At 37.8% G+C, this 17,266-nt stretch overlaps 1 protein-coding gene across 7 annotated transcripts in view; it reads right to left on the minus strand.

Annotated features, from left to right (window-relative positions):
- LOC127799509 (sister chromatid cohesion protein PDS5 homolog B) overlaps window positions 1-17,266 on the minus strand; it is a 137,556-nt gene that overhangs the window by 25,702 nt on the left and 94,588 nt on the right. The window lies entirely within an intron of this gene.

A 17,266-nucleotide genomic window follows, 5' to 3' on the forward strand; every position in this document is an offset into this window, starting at 1 on the left:
ACATATGCATGTGATATGCAGCTTTTAGTAGCTTCCTAATCTGGAATAGGATCTTACCTATTCCAGACTTAGGAAACTTTCCTAAGATTGTAAATTTGTATCCTTTCCCTATGTTGTAATTCTTGTAGAAGGTAGGTTTCCTAATGTAGTTTCCCTACTCCTCTTTAAGAGGACATTCTCGTGTATATTCAAATTTATTAGAGAATTAATTCATTCAGTTTTTCTACAGTTAGGTTTACCTTGTTTAGTCTAAAAATACTCTTTGTACATTGTGAGAAAATAATTAGGAGAGAAAAAACCTAAGAGACTAGCCTCTCTTAACTTATTATTTATAATAAACATAATGGACTTTAAACCTATGGGCTTAATCTAATTACAAATAAAACACACACATATAATAATTATAATATATAATAATAATAATTCTAACACTCCCCCTCAAGTTGGAGCATAGATATTATATGTACCAAACTTGTTACAAATATAGTTCACTCGACCACCCTTTAGAGACTTGGTGAAGGCATCTGCAAGTTGATCATTGGAGTTAACAAACTCTGTAACAATAACACCTTCAACCAACTTTTCTCTAACAAAGTGACAATCGATTTCAATATGCTTAGTCCGCTCATGGAACACTAGATTGGAAGCAATGTGTAAGGTAGCCTGATTATCACAAATAAGCTTTATAGGAGACACTTCACAAAACTTGAGTTCCTCCAGGAGTTGTTTAAGCTAGATGAGCTCACAAGTTGCATTAGCCATAGCTCAATACCCTGTCTCTACACTAGATCTAACTACTACATTATGTTTCTTACATTTTCAAGAAATCAGATTTCCTCCCACAAGAACACAATACCTAGAAGTTGACCGACGATCAAAAGGAGATCCTGCCCAATCTACATCTGCATAACAACCAAATATCCGTGTGTCCCTTATCCTCATAGAGTAGTCCTTTACCTGGCGCTTTTTTGATATATCTCAAAATTTGAATACCAACATCCCAGTGAGAATCACATGGAGAACTGAGGAACTGGCTAATTACACTCACAGCAAAAGCAATGTCAGGACGAGTGACTGTGAGATAGTTCAACTTGCCTACTAGTCTCCTATACCTTCTAGGGTTTGAATAAAGCTCCCCTTGTCCCGACAAGAGTTGGACATTTGAATCCATTGGGGTGTCAACTGGTTTGCAATTCACCATACCAGTTTCTTCTAAGATGTCAAGTGCATACTTCCTCTGAAAAATTGATATACCATCTCTTGATTGAGCAACTTCAACACCCAAGAAATACTGAAGTCGGCCTAGGTCTTTGGTCTAAAAGTGCAGATGTAGATGTTCCTTCAGCTTCTGTATTCCAACCTGATCACTCCTTGTGATAACAATGTCATCTACATAAACAACAAGATAGATACATAAGGAAGAAGAATGGCGATAGAAAACCGAATGATCAGCCTCACTTCGAGTAAGACCAAAGGCTTGAACCACAGTGCTGAACCTACCAAATCATACCTATGGAGATTGTTTCAGACCATAGAGAGACTTCATGAGTTTGCAAACTACATTGGACTCCCCCTCCATAGAGAGACTTCTTGAGTTTGCAGACTACATTGGACTCCCCCTGAGCAACAAAATCAGGTAGTTGCTCCATATATACCTCTTCTTACAAATCATTATGAAGAAAGGCATTTTTAATATTAAGTTGATAGAGTAGCCAATGATGCGTAGCAACCAGAGAAAGAGGCGAACAGAGGCCATTTTCGCAACAAGAGAGAAAGTATCGTTGCAATCCAACCCATACATTTGTGGAAAGCCTTTGGCAACCAAGTGGGCCTTAAGACGTTTCACCTGGCCATCAAGACCCACTTTGGGAGTGAATATCCAACGACAACCAATGGGAGTCTTTCCTGGTGGCAAAGACACCAAATCCCAAGTACCACTCGAATGTAAGGCGTCAATCTCATCTAACATAACCTGGCACCAACTAGGATGGGACAAAGCTTCACTTGTGGTTTTAGGAATAGCAATAGAGGAAAGACTCAAAACAAAGGCATTATAAGAAGGAGACAAACGGCCATAGCATAAAAAAATTATAAAGAGGATGTAGATTACGAGTAGACCGTGTACCTTTGCGAAGAGCAACAAGGAGGTTTTCGGGCTCAAGATCTGGGACAGGAGGACCACAGACGGAGAGAGCGAGTCAGGAGAGTCCTACGCTGGAGGAATGCTGGCGCCGGTAACGGGATGAGGACAACGGTGATATGTAAGAAGTGGAAGAGCCATGGTAGGTGGACCGGAGAACGATAGGGTAGGCACCACAGAGGAGACAGACGGAGCCGAAGAGGACAACGAAAGAAAAGGAAAAGGAACAGGCAAAACCTAGTGAAAACTCTGTGAATCAAGCTGAGCAACCAAAAAAAAAGACTGATGTTCAAAGAATGTGACTTCAACAAACAAAAGATAGCGATTCAGCTCAGGAGAGTAACACTTATAGCCTTTTTGCAACCAGGAATAACCAAGGAAGATACACTTGAGAGATTTTGCAGCAAGCTTATCCTATCCGGGTAAAAAAGAATGCACAAAACAGATACATCCAAAAACACGAAGAGGAACAAAATAAAGTGGTTGTGCCTAACTTGGTATAAATGTAGTCAAGTCGTGGTTGTGCCTAACTTGGTACAGAATAAAGTGGTTGTGCCTAACTTGGTACAAATGTAGTCAACCCGTGGACCCCGTAATGCCTTGGTAAGAAGATAAGGCAACTGGTCATTAGAGCCAACAAATGACATACTAATCTCTTCAAAAATCAATTTTTGTTTCACAAAGTGACAATTTATCTCTATGTGTTAGGTCCGCTTATGAAAAATTGGATTAGAGGCAATATGAAGAGCCGCCTGATTATCACAAATAAGTTGCATAGGTCCTAAATCTCTAAATTTCAACTCCGTAAGAAGTTGCTTGAGCCAAATCAACTCACATGTGGCTAAAGCCATAACCCGATATTCCACTTCTGCGTTAGATCTAGCCACAACATTCTGCTTCTCACTCTTCCAAGAAACCAAATTTCCTCCAATCAAGATACAATAACCGAGGAAGAGCACCTATCGGTGGGGCAACCAGCCCAATCTGCATCAGTATATCCAACAACCTACTTGTATCATTTGTTCTCAAACAACAAGCCTTTACCAGGAGCACTTTTAATGTATCTCAAGATACACACTGAAGCGAGCCAGTGACTATTGAAAGTAAAGCATGATCGCTACGGGGCAAACAGCGTAGTTCAAAATTTTTTAACTTACCCCGATCCCGGCGATTGGATCAACGTCGAAATCAAATCATTCACATACAAATAAATAAATCTAACATTTAGATTATCGAGTCGTTCGCGGATTCGAGCCGTCCAAGCATCCAGCCTCTAACTCGTGATATGCGACACGCGTCTGTTGGTAAGGAGAGCGGAATAGGAGTGCTAGCTCCTTCTCCTTTTCGGGGCTTATGTATGGACCGAAAAGAACGCTCATGTTTCAAATCGATGCCAAAAAGAAACGGGGAAGAGTGAACAGCAATACGTTTTTCAATTCTTGAAAAACGACACCAAAAATCACTACTATTTTAGGCAACTCATAAAGGGATATTTATAGTGAAATATCCTAAAGTTTCTAAAACCCTAATGGATTGGGCTAGCCCATTAATTCTAATTTAATTAAAATATTAAGTGAGCTTATTCAAGTCCAACTAGAAATATAATTAAATAGCCCAAATCCTTTTCTAGGTTTAAATAAAATATTTTAGCCCAAATCTAATCAAGCCCAAATATAATATTTAATATTTAGCCCAAATCTAATTTGGTCCAAATATAATATTTAATATTTGGCTCAAATCTAATTTAGTCCAAATATAATATTTATTTTAATATTTCGCCCAAATCCAATTTAGTCTAAATATAATATTTAATTTAATATTTGGCCCAAATCTAATTTAGTCCAAATATTAACTTAAAGCTCAAAAATATTTTATTTCCTATTTGCCACTCCAACAAATAAAAAATTATTAAATTAGAAACTCCTTACTAATTTAATCAATTGCCATTTTTAGGAAACTCTTTCCATTATGACGACTCCTCGTCATATCGACGTCATTACGTCTATTTGTTCTTTTTCCGTGAGAACCTACGACGGCACAACTTCTTGCTGAAGTGTCCCACTTAACCATACGACCACTTTCCTAGTTTAAACCAGGGACCGTGCCTATTGCGTATGACTCATTAGGCTCCCGAATATGTTGGCAATGTGTCGGTACAAACACATAAGATAAGATTGGCCTCTAGTAAGGCATCATGCCTACCCAATTATTCAAAAGGATTCATAATCCGCAAATAACATTTCACGAGCATGGTTACTATGTAATACGATCCTCTCGTCAATATATCTTATGTGATCTCAAGTATGGAGATGTTTGCTTGATAACGATCACATGAGTTTTCTTCGGTCTTCCGGATATTTTCACTTAATTAGAAAGTAAATCAATAACTACTTATTGATCTCTTTCACCATGGCCATAGATTTAAAGTAAATATCCACCGAATGCGCCTTAAATACATCATCCTCTATCAAGGGATAGACGAGTCCCATCTTGGCTATGCACCCATCTCCATAAGCCTCATGATATACCCAACGATCATCCACGTGCAGCCTTTGTCTAGGCCAATCGAAACGATGTCAAAGCATACCGGTCTTCTTATGAGATGACCGTAACAACTTCAGGTCCAAGGATTAGTTACACCTATCTCGTTTGAGAATTCCATCAACATATAACCAAAATAGATTCTCATGGCGAGTCATGTCCAGTGACACGTTCTCCAACATTGGTCACCTATGTACTTGTCTAGGCATCCCCGTGCCTATTGGTGTGAGACCCCATTACTATCATATAGTAAAAACATAGCACATACAAGTCTTACCGCAATTGTCAATGTCCATTCTTGACATTACTACGACTTAGGACGTTTAATGATGTCTAGAAACTGTGATGCATCATCTTACATCTTTATAGATTAATCACAGTATACATCATATGGACTTCTATCTAGTTTCATTCGGTTATTACAATAATAACAAGAAACTAATAGAATGACTTCTTGTGAATTTGAACAACTCTTTATTCAAATAATAAACATGATTACAATTGTCAGTGTACAACATACCCAATCTGATTGGGTCTAGAGCACCTACACTAACAACTATCACATGGGGAGTCCAAGAATTGACTTACCACACTAACAGCAAAAGAGATGTCTGCAGTGTGATTGTGAGATAATTAAGCTTCCCAACTAAAGCAAGAGCTTCACAACAGGAAGAATGAAAACAAAGGTAGAAAAGTACCTCAGGTGAACTTCAATTAAAATCAAAACAAATGAATAATTGTCCTTACATAACAAGAAACTGACTTATATACTGTCAGCTCTCATACCATTCTAATACAACGCAAAAACATAACACTTAACTTCCTACAACTAATCGCCTACAATCAACACACACACTGCATCAAAGCTACCACTAAATAACAGCAAAAACACTTAGACATCAATATCTTCAACACTAACCAGTCTCTTATATTGCCAAGGATCCTCCAATGGCTCCCCCTGTCCTGGTACAAGCTTAACATTAGGATCTATAGAAGTATCTATAGGCCAGGAATCAAGCATATTAGTCTTTTCCAAAATATCTAAAGCATACTTCCTTTGAGAGAGGCACACACCATGGGTAGATTGAGCTACCTCAATACCAAGAAAAGATTTCAACCTACCCAAATCCTTGGTCTGAAAATAAGAATGCAAATGATTCTTCAACTGTCCAATACTAACGTCATCATCTCCTGTGATAATAATGTCATCTACGTACACCACCAATAATATGACTCCACCACGACAATGGCGATAGAGAACAGAATGATCAGCTTCACCTTTGCTCATACCAAAAGATTGGATGACCGAACTGAAGTGACCAAACCAGCATTGAGGAGATTGCTTCAGACCATATAAGGACTTCTCCAGGCGACAAACCAGTTTGGACTCCCCCTGAGCAACAAAACCATGAGGTTGCTCCATATACACTTCCTCTTGCGACGATAGCAAGAAAAGCACGAATAAAGGCAATCTTAGCCCCCGGGAGAGAATGTATCACCATAATCCAGGCCAAAAATTTGAGTATAGCCCTTAATAACAAACCGAGTCTTCAGACGATCAATAGAACCATCCAGACCAACCTTAAACACCCACCGACAACCAAAAGTAAACTTCCCCAGAGGTAGAGGAACTAGATCCCATGTCTCATTAGCCAACAAGGCAAACATCTCCTCATCCATAACATGTTGCCACCTAGGGTGAGATAGAGCTTTAGTATCTGTCTTAGGGATAGAAACAAACGAAAGAGCAAAGACAAGCAAAATAAAAAGATGACAAACAATGACAGCTCACAAAAGTATAAATGGGATGAGGATTGCAAGTGGAACGTGTGCCTTGAGAAATAGGAGCTCGGGTAGAGTCAGAGGGAGACGAAATAATGGCACCAACTGGAGGAAGGCATGTGTCTAGAGCCATACCATCATCCGCAATAGGAGCGGGAGTGGTAGGCGCTAATGAAGGCTCAAAACGACGCTGATAAGATTAGAGAGGAACAGGAGGAACTGAAATAGGTATTGGGAACAGAGGAGGAAAAGAAGGGACAAGAAGAACCTCACGAATGGAGAAGAAGACCTATCAAATGAAGAAGAGAAAAAAGGCGTAGAATCAAAGAATGTGACATCAGAAGAGAGAGAGTATCTTCCAAGTTCAAAGGAATAACACTTGTATCCCTTTTGATAACGAGCGTAACCTAGGAACACACACTTGATCAAGCGAGGAGACAATTTATCACGACCAAGGGAAAGAAGGACAAAACAGGTTGATCCAAAGACACAAAGAGGAATAGGATAGATGGGATCACGAGGAAAGAGTAAAGTACGTGGAATGGCCCCATTCAGAATAGTGGATGGCATCTTGTTAATCAGATAACTAGAAGTGAAAAGAGCAACATCCCGAGAGACAACAGGCACATGCATGTGAAGGAAAAGTGTTCGAGCAGTCTCAATGAGATGACTAATTTCTACAATCAGCCACCCTATTTTGTTGCGGAGTATAAGGACAAAAGAACTGATGGACAATACCCCGAGATGAGAGAAAAGCCTAAAATGCACGAGAACAATATTCTTTGCGAAGGACCCGAATGGTACTACCAAATTGAGTAGAGATTTCAGTACAAAAGGAAGAAAATAAATATTGCAATTCAGAATGATCTTTCCTTAAGCCAAATACAACTAGAATGATCATCAATAAATGTAACAAAATAGGAAAAAGCTTGTTTAGACTTGACTCTACTAGAACCACAAATATCTGAATGGATAAGATCAAAGGGAGCATCAGCTCGTTTATTAAGATGACTAGGATAAGAAGAACGAACATGTTTTCCTAACTAACAAGACTCACATTAGAGAATAGTCAACGGAGACAATGAAGGAATCATCTGTTGAAGAGTAGATAAGTGAGGAAGATCAAGCCAAGAATGAATTTGAAGAAGAGATGTTGTTGTAGTAACACAAGCAAACAACGTAGATGACGGCAGGGCAAGATGGTAAAAATCCCTCAAACTCATGTTCGGTGTCAATTGTTTGTCTCGTACCCCGATCTTGCACAAGAACAGATTTAGTATCAAAGATAACACGACAATTCAAGGAACAAGTGAGATGACGAATAGAAATGAGACTATATGGACAACTACGGACATGTAAAATAGAATTAAGAGAAATAGACCGAAGTGGATCAACCCTACCAATACCAATGAGAAGGGTTTTAAACCCATCAACCACAGTGATAGGAGGAAAGGATGTAAAGGAAACAAAATGAGAAAATAAGGATTTATTACCAGAAATATGCTCTGAAGTTGTTGAATCAAGAATCCAAGGACTAAACTGAGAATGAGTAAGAGAGCTATGAGAAGTATCATTGGGTAACTGTGCAAAAGAAGTAGATTTTTGGGAGATAGAAGCTACAGGAGATGAGGCCTGCCACGTTGCCCGAAGCTGGTGATACTCAACCAACTCCTCAGCAGAGATCATACAAGTAAGGCATTGGTGACCAGATTTGAAGGCTGACGGCCAGATCTAAGAAACAATAGCGGTGGCAGCTTGCAGATTTGGACGATGGCTGCGAGAGGAGAGATCTAAGATCGGCTACAAGGAAAGAGGCGAGATTTCAGAAACCAGCTGCAAGATTTGAGAAGCGACCGTGAGATCTGGGACGAGAAATAGCCGGATCTATACAGGAGCACAGCTGGATCTGAGAAACCAACCACGAGATCTAATAAGCGGCTGCGAGATCTGAGACGAGAGTGGTCGAATCTGGACGGGAACGGCTGGATCTGGACAGAAGTGGCGAGATCTGGATGGAAACGACTAAATCTAAGAGAGTTAGGCACGGATCTTGGTGATGGAAGACGAAACGGCCACGAGATGTTCCAGATTTGAGAACCGGATAGCCACACGACCGAGATCTGAGAAATAGCCAAAAGAGATAGCGACGGCGGCGGCAGTTGGAGATGATGACTATGACCGGTGATGGTAACCACGACCAGGGACGGGGATGGGGTAGGGAGATACAAAGGCGACAGTAATGGTGTGGAGAACACACCATCAACCGACGACGATAGAGAGCCCAACATTGATTGCGATGGAAAGGACTAACTGACGATGGAGATCTGATCGTCGACGGTGGCTTCTAGCAACGTTGTCTGATGAGCCAACTTGCTCATATTAATTAAGTTTTGATAATTAACAAAAAGTGAATTTTCAATATACAAATTATAATATTTTTTGTTATTAACAAAAATATTATTTTTATCAAATATATTAATTATAATACCGAATTATTTTTGATTAATTTATAAAATATTTTTTTCATAGCATATGTATTATCAAAAATATTATTTTATATTAAAAATATTTTTTATAAGATTTTTAGATTAATTTATAAAATATTTTTCATAGTATATGTATTACCAAAAATATTATTTTCTATTAAAAATATTTGTTAAATATATTTTAGATTAATTTATAAAATATTTTCATAGCATATGTATTATCAAAAATATTATTTTCTATTAAAAATATTTTTTAAATATATTTTAGATTAATTTATAAAATATTTTTATAGCATATGTATCACAAAAAGATTTAACAAATGCCTCTTGATTCGAACCCAACACCTCAAGGTTGTCCTTGCGCGTGCGTGCCAATTGATCTACAAGCTTCCTTAGTCACATGTGTACACATATTAATTTTAAGTTATAGTTCTAAATTTTCGAGCCTATGACGGTCAGATTTTTTACCGTTGAAAAAGTGTCCAAAATACCTATAAATACCCCTCCAATCTCATTTTTGATATATCTAGTGCTTCCATTGCAAATCCAAAACACCCGAAAGATCTCAAACGCTCTCAAACTATCATCCAAGCAATATGAGGCACACGAAGTATTATTACACATCAACCGAAGAGCCATAAGGTAAGAGGAGAAAAATATTTTCGAGTCTACTCCGAATTTCTTCGAGGTCACTAATTTATTTATTTATTTTATTTAAATATTATTGCCTTGTATATTTTTGTGCTTAATTGCTTATTTATGTCCAACTATGGGCAAATTATTTGTAAACATATAACGAATTGTATAAGTTTCCTAGAACCATTAAAATCTAAGGAGAAAACCTTAGCATAGTGGTTGCCTAGAACCCGTTGTAATCTAGGTGTGTATCTAGTTTTCAAGGTAAGCTAGTGTGGAAATGTTGGTAATTTTGATTTAGTGAAACCCCAAGGGTGGTTGACTTTGGGAGAGTGGATTAGGTGTGAAAATATCGAACCACTATAAATTGTGTTGTGCCTCATATTATTTATTCTTGTTATATTTTGTGGCTTGTATTAATTATTAATCTAAAACATAATTTATTATATTTATCAAATATATATTCTTAAATAAAATCATTAATCAAGAATATTTATTAAAAGGGAAAAAAAATTTAATTACTCAATTCTTCCCTCCTCTTGAGTAGCCATACCCTAAGAGACCAACATTGTCGACGGTCGGTGGCAATGTCTAGTGGTAGCGGCGATGGCTGGGTCTAGAGAGTTTGTGGCTCTAATACCATGTGATGTTTTGAGAGAAAAATGTTGGGTCTTATTCACAATGTGGTATATCTATATAGACCAATAAGGCACAACCCTATATCTAATATATAAATATACATTATATGTACAACACTATACATAATATATACTAATTCTAACAAAACTTTTAGGACTTTTCAGCCTTTTTTTTTTTTTTGGGGGGGGGGGGGGGGGGGGGGGGGGGAGGGGGGGGTAGGGCGAGAGGACTTTCTGGACTAGAATTTCGATCATTGTTTACAAACTCAAGTTGTTCTTAAAGATATGTTTCAGATTAGATTGTATGTTGTTGGAAGAAGATAAGGGAGAATTAATGACACAAGAATGCAAATCAAGATAATAGAAAAAATCCAAACCAAGAGATAAGAAAGAATAAGGATAAATCAATCTCGAAATATCCAAATTCTTGCTAATCTAAATCAATAAATTAGATAGCTAAAGTATTGTAATCGACTCCTATAAAATAGTAGAATAATTAGGAAAGTTTTTAGCATATTTTTTAGGAGTTTTTTGCATAATAAGTCCCATATATCAATGAATCATTCACGATGGAATGTTTTCATAATTTCTCTACCTAATTCTTTCATGGTATCAAAGCCAAGTTCTTGTGGCACCCGATAGCTTGTGTTCTATTTCATATAGGACTCCTAAGCTCACGGTGTAATGGTGATTAATGAATTGAGAGAAAAGATGAAAGAAGAAAAGAGAATACTAAAATAATGTCTTGTCCAAAATGTATTCAAAACAGAAAGGTTAAGCCTATTTATATGATAGGCTTAGTCTCCTAATAACACTTAAAACATAACAGCTTACAACACATGAACTAAGCTCTAAACAAACAACCGAAACCCAATTAACAGAATACAAACTAAAAGATAGAATACAACAAAGATGTCAACAAGCGTTAATTCCTTCAACATTCCCCATCAATATAGACCTCCCATCAACAAGCCTTAATTCCTTCAACATTCCCCCTCAATTTAGTGGTATCATCCGTGTTAGGCATCACAAAATGAACAGGAGACCACCGAAGCCCTAGCTTGCTACAGAGAAAGGAAAACCTGTCCCTTGACAACCCTATAGTAAAAATATACGCAACCTGATACATAGTAGGCACATACTGAATATCAATCTCACCATTCTGAACTTTTTCTAACAAAATAAACATCGATTTCAATATGCTTTGTACGAGAATGGAACACGGGATTCTCGGCTATGCTTTTTGCTGCTAGGTTGTCCAAACCACAAAACAAGAACTTGAGATAAAGAATATCCTAACACAGTAAACAAGAACTGCAACCACATAACTTATGTGACACCTTGGGCCATGGCACGATACTTGGCTTCTCCTACTGAACGAGCGACAACCGACTGTTTCCTTGAACTCCAAACCAGCAAATTAGAACCAAGAAAAACACAAAGACCACTGGTGGATTTTCTAGTTATCTTGCGGCCAGCATGGTCTGCATCTGTGAACACTGTCAATGCCAAATTAGAGATGGCAGGTGTAAACAGCAGCCCAAAACCAATAGAACTTTTCAAATAGCAAAGCAACCGCTTGCAGGCTGTCCAATGCTGCTCTTTAGGAGCAAACAAAAATTGACTAAGCCGATTCACCACAAAGGAGATATCTGGCCTGGAATAGGTCATGTATTGGAGAGAACCAATAATGGTTCTATAGAGAGAGGGATCCAAGAAATTATCACCTTCATCAGTAAAAGATGTCCCCAAATCCAATGGTGTCTCACATGGCTTGCAATCCTGCATACCAGCTTTATACAACAAGTCTAATGTATACTTGGACTGAGTGAGATATAATACAGTCTCATTCCAAAACACTTCAAAGCCAAGAAAATAGTTAACTGACCCTAGAGTTTTGAGAGCAAAGTAAGTATCTAAATCATGGATGCAGTCTTTAAAAGTAGAAGAATTAGATCCGGTGACAAGAATATCATCTACATACACCAATGGAAATAACACCACCTTAGTAGTCCGTTTAATGAACAAGGACGCATCAGATACAGACCGAACAAAACCCCAACCATGTAAAGCCTGCAGCAACTTAGTATACCAAGCTCTTGGAGGTTGCTTGAGTCCATAAAGAGACTTCCGAAGTTTACAAACATAAGAAGGAAACTGTGAATCAGTAAAACCATCTGGTTGTGTCATGTATACATCCTCGCTCAAGTCTCCATTTAAGAGGTATTATTTATGTCAACTTGCTAAATATCCCATCCAAAACTAACAGCCAAAGAAAACAGAACCCAGATGGTGGGAGCCTTAACAACCGGACTAAAAGTCTCTCCATAATCAATACCCGGTGTTTGTAGGAAACCTTTAGCTACCAAACGAGCCTTGTGTCTAAGAATGGAGCCATCAGATTTATACTTAACATGAAAAACCCATTTACACCCAATGAGATTCATATCAGAGGAGCATGGAACCAAATCCCAGGTGTGATTAGACTGCGAAGCAGTGAACTCCTCCTGCATAGCCTTAGTCCAATGAGAATCTAGGAGAGCTTCATAAACTGTGCTAAGTTCTACGAAAGTCAAGAGAACATGAGGAGAAGAGGCCATAGACTTCCTAGTTTGAGAACGAGTAAGCATAGGATGAACAGATGGTGCAGGAGGAAGTCGGTATTTAGGTATACGAGGAGATTGAGAAGGCTGAACTAAAGAACGACCAGAAGGAGAACTAAAGGACGAAAAAGACACAGGAGAGTAGAATGATAAGGCAACATAATCAGAATTGATAAAGGAGGAACAACCGACTGAGACACCTAAGGAACACGGGAAGAAAATGAGGGAAGAGAATGAAAAAGTGTGGTTGAAGGTCCAGAAGGATGAGGCACAGATGAAGATATCCCAAAGGACTGAAACAAGGAATGATAGGGAAACTCATTAGGGTTAAATTGAACATGTCTAGAAATATAAATTATGCCCGATGGATGTAAACATTTATAACCCACATGATCATGACTATATCCAATAAAAACACACTTAAAAGAATGAAAGTCAAATTTGTGTCGATTGTAAGGTCTAAGATAGGGAAAACAGGTGCAGCCAAAAGGTTAAAGAGCAAGATAGTTAGGATGTTTATGATAAAGCAGCTCAAATGGACAATGAGAATGAAGAACAGCAGAGGGCAAAAAGTTAATGAGGTAAACAGCAGTATGGAAGGCTGAAACCCAAAAGGACAAAGGCATGTGAGCATGAGCAAGTAAGGTTAGACCTATTTTAGCAATGTGATGATGCTTTATCTCAGCAACACCATTCTGTTGAGGTGTGTGAGGACAAGAAAAACAAGGCTATATGCCATAGGAATGTAGATAGGGTAAAAAGGTTTTAAATTCACCTCCTTTATCAGTATGAAGAGCTTTCAATTTAAAGCTATACTGCAACTCAGCAAGTTTATGAACACTAATAAAAGTTTGGAGGGCATCAGACTTCAATTTTAAAGGATAAATCCATGAGTATCGAGTATAGGCATCAACAAAAACAATGTAGTAACGATAACCCTCAACAGAGACAACAGGTGCAAGACCCCAAATATCTGAATAAACTAACTCCAAAGGATGTTTAGCTGAAATACGACAATTGGAAAATGGAAGTTGATGTGACTTTCCAACCTTACATGAATCACAAAACAAAACAGTAGATTGTGGACAAGAAACTTGAACTTTATTCAAAACATGCTTCAATACATGAAATGCAGGGTGCCCTAATTTGGCATGTCACTATTGTCCTATACAATCTGCTTGAGCTATGTTGGCATTCAAAGGCAGATTTGGTAAAATCAGATTCTGCTGTATACAATTGTTATTAGGAAAAGAAGAAACAACATCGGAAGTCTTGAAACAATTATTGGCAGCAATGTCAGAGGTTTTGAAAGGAGTAATGGTCTGAGATGATGTAGGCACAGCAAAGTCAAAAGTTGACACCAACTGATATAAACCATCTCTAAGGGTTCCTCAAAGTAACACCAGCCCGGAGTCCTTGTCCTTAATCAAACAAGAGGTAGAGTTAAACTCAGCAACAATATTGTTATCTCTTGTGAGTTGAGAGACATTAAGAAGACTCTTCTTCATATGAGGAACATGAAGAATATGTGGTAAAGAAAGAACCGACCGAGAATTAGATTTAGTATGTAAATGACCAACACCAATATGAGAAATAGGCAAGGACTTACCATCACAAACAATAACCTTATTAGTGCCTTGATAAGGAGACGACAAAGATAAGTTGTTAAGACTGGTAGTGATATGATTTGTGGCGCCAGAATCAACAAACCAAGGAGAATTGGATGCTAACAACTGATAAGAAGCTTGAGAATTATACTGATACGAACTAAATGATGCTGGAAAAGAAGCTGGAGAATTATAGGAGGAAGTAGAACCTAGATCAGCCAAAAAACTTCGTTACTCACTTGGACTAGTCAAAAATGCATATGGCTCTGTTTGATTCTGAAAACCACTTCCACCTCCTCGACCAGATTGACCAAATCCTTGACCAGAAAGACGCTGAAAGTTTCTATCGAACCGATGATAGCATTTGTCAACGAAGTGGCCAAGTTTGCCACACAATTGACAACAAATTCGTCGACCACCAAACCGGCCTCTACCTCTACCACCTTGATTCACAAAACCTCCTCCACAAGACATGTATCCTCCTCTAGAGTTATTGACAGAACCATTACCAAATCTACCACCATGTGTCGCAACATTCGCATTAACAGCAGAATCAAAGTTCACAAACGATAAGTCAACAGCAGAATCAACAGAGTTCTTAGACACAAGACGCTACTCATGCATAAGCAGGAGATACTGCATTTTCTCTACATTGATCTCATCCATCTGATAGGTAATTAAACTCACTACAGTGTCATTATCATGATCTAATCCATTTAAAATGGCTAATAACAAATCTTTATCACCTAGGGGTTCACCAATCGCTGCTAAAGCATGCACACTAGTCTTGATACATAAAATGAAATCATTTACTAAAAGTGAGTGTTTCTTAACCAATATGAGCTGTTGTTTCAACTGAAAAGATTTGGCAACAGTTTGTTGCGAATATAGAATCTCAAGTGAAGACCATACCTCCTTCGATGATTCACAATGAATTACTTGTGGGGGTTGGCCAACTAAGGAATTACATGAGGATACATGATAGATTCTACCAACTTGTGGGGGTAAGAACCTTCATGCGTAGCTACTAAACTCCGATCCCGAAACTTGCTTGTAATCATGACATGAGGGTCCATGAAACTTGACTTCATGAATTTATTTAAACACAAAGATAGTTCATAATGCACTTACCTTCAACTTGATTGGAATAAAATAGATCTTTAACTCTTTTCTCCTAATCAAAACCTTCACAATTTGTTGTCTTGCTTGTTGTAAGAAAGGAATAAACAAAGAAAAGAGATGGAGGGCGTCGACCAACTATGGAGAGGGGAAGTGAAGAATTGTGAAGGGGTAAAGCCATATTTATAGTCAAAGAATTCTATTTGATAAGGATCCCAATAAAATAACCTTTTAAATCAAATCAAATATACTCTTTTCCATAAGATAAATTCAAATCTTACTTTATCTCTTATCAATTGGGAAGATTTAAATCATATTATATAAGATCTAGAGAAATCAATTTATTTACATCTTATCAATTAGAAATATTTACATCATATCTAGAGAAATCAATTTATTTATATCTTATCAATTAGAAATATTTAAATCATATCATATCATATCTAGAGAAATCAATTTATTTATATCTATAAAATCAAAGAATCCCCAAGAATATTCTAGAAATTCGTGTCATGGTAGGGCTAAAATCTGGACTATCTAAACATTTCATTTTGGTCCCCTAACTATGGAAAAAGTGACGTTTGGGTCCCTAAACTATTATAACTCAAATTTTTGCCCCTAGAATTATGTTTAACGGTCACTAATGATAGTTTCGGGTGTTACAAGCAAAGCTGCGAATAGGGAAGAAGGCAAATCAGGATGTTGAGGATTGGAAAGAAGTGCATGATCCTCGGCAGAACCTGAGGATGTAGTAGGTTCAGTCACAGGTATAAAGGTACAAGGCAAATCCATAATAGGCTTGGGTAAAACAAGATTAGGAAACGGGTCAATTAGTTCATCAGTGACAGAAAGAAAAGGGAAGATGTGTTCGTGGAAAACAACATCTCATGAAACAAAGATGGCTTTGGTAGCAATGTCATACAACTTGTATCCTTTCATACCAGGAAGATAACCAATAAAGATACAAGGGGTAGCTTTAGGATGAAATTTGGATCGATGAGAGGGCAAAGTGAAAGCCAAACATTGGCTGCCAAATACTCTAAAAGAACCATAGTCAACAAGAGAATGATACAACAGTTGGTAGTGAGATTGATTATGCAACACACTACCTAGTGTCCTATTTATAGGAAATGCAACAGTAAGAACACATTCACCCCAAAACTTGATAGGTACCCGGGACTGAAAATATAAGGCTCTAGCCACATTGAGAAAGTGTTGATGTTTTCGTTCTACAATCGAGTTTTGCTCAAGCCTCTCAACACATGAGAATTGGTGAACAACCCCTTTTGAAGCAAAAAAATCAATAAACAGTAACTCAGGGCCACGATTAGACCAAAAACCCTTAATCACATAATGGAACTAAGTCTCAACAAAGAAGAAGAACTTGGGGATAATAGATCGAGCCTCAGACTTACACTTCATAAGAAAAATCCAAGTAAATCTTGTACAATCATCTATCAAAGTCAAAAAATACCGATGTCCATCATAGGTAGGAACATGATAGGGACCCCAAGTATCACAATGAATAATGTCAAAAGCATTCTTGGACAAATGATTATTTGAAATAAAGGGAAAGTGTCACTGTTTAGCTAATGGATAAATGGAACAAGGAACATCATTGTTCTTGTGATCATGTTTAAAATGCAACACATCCTTTAAATGGACGACCTTCTTAAAAGAAAGATGGCCTAATCTATTGTGCCATGTATGACTG

The sequence above is a fragment of the Diospyros lotus genome, chromosome 4 (assembly GCF_014633365.1).
Source record: "Diospyros lotus cultivar Yz01 chromosome 4, ASM1463336v1, whole genome shotgun sequence".
NCBI classification, from domain to species: domain Eukaryota; kingdom Viridiplantae; phylum Streptophyta; class Magnoliopsida; order Ericales; family Ebenaceae; genus Diospyros; species Diospyros lotus.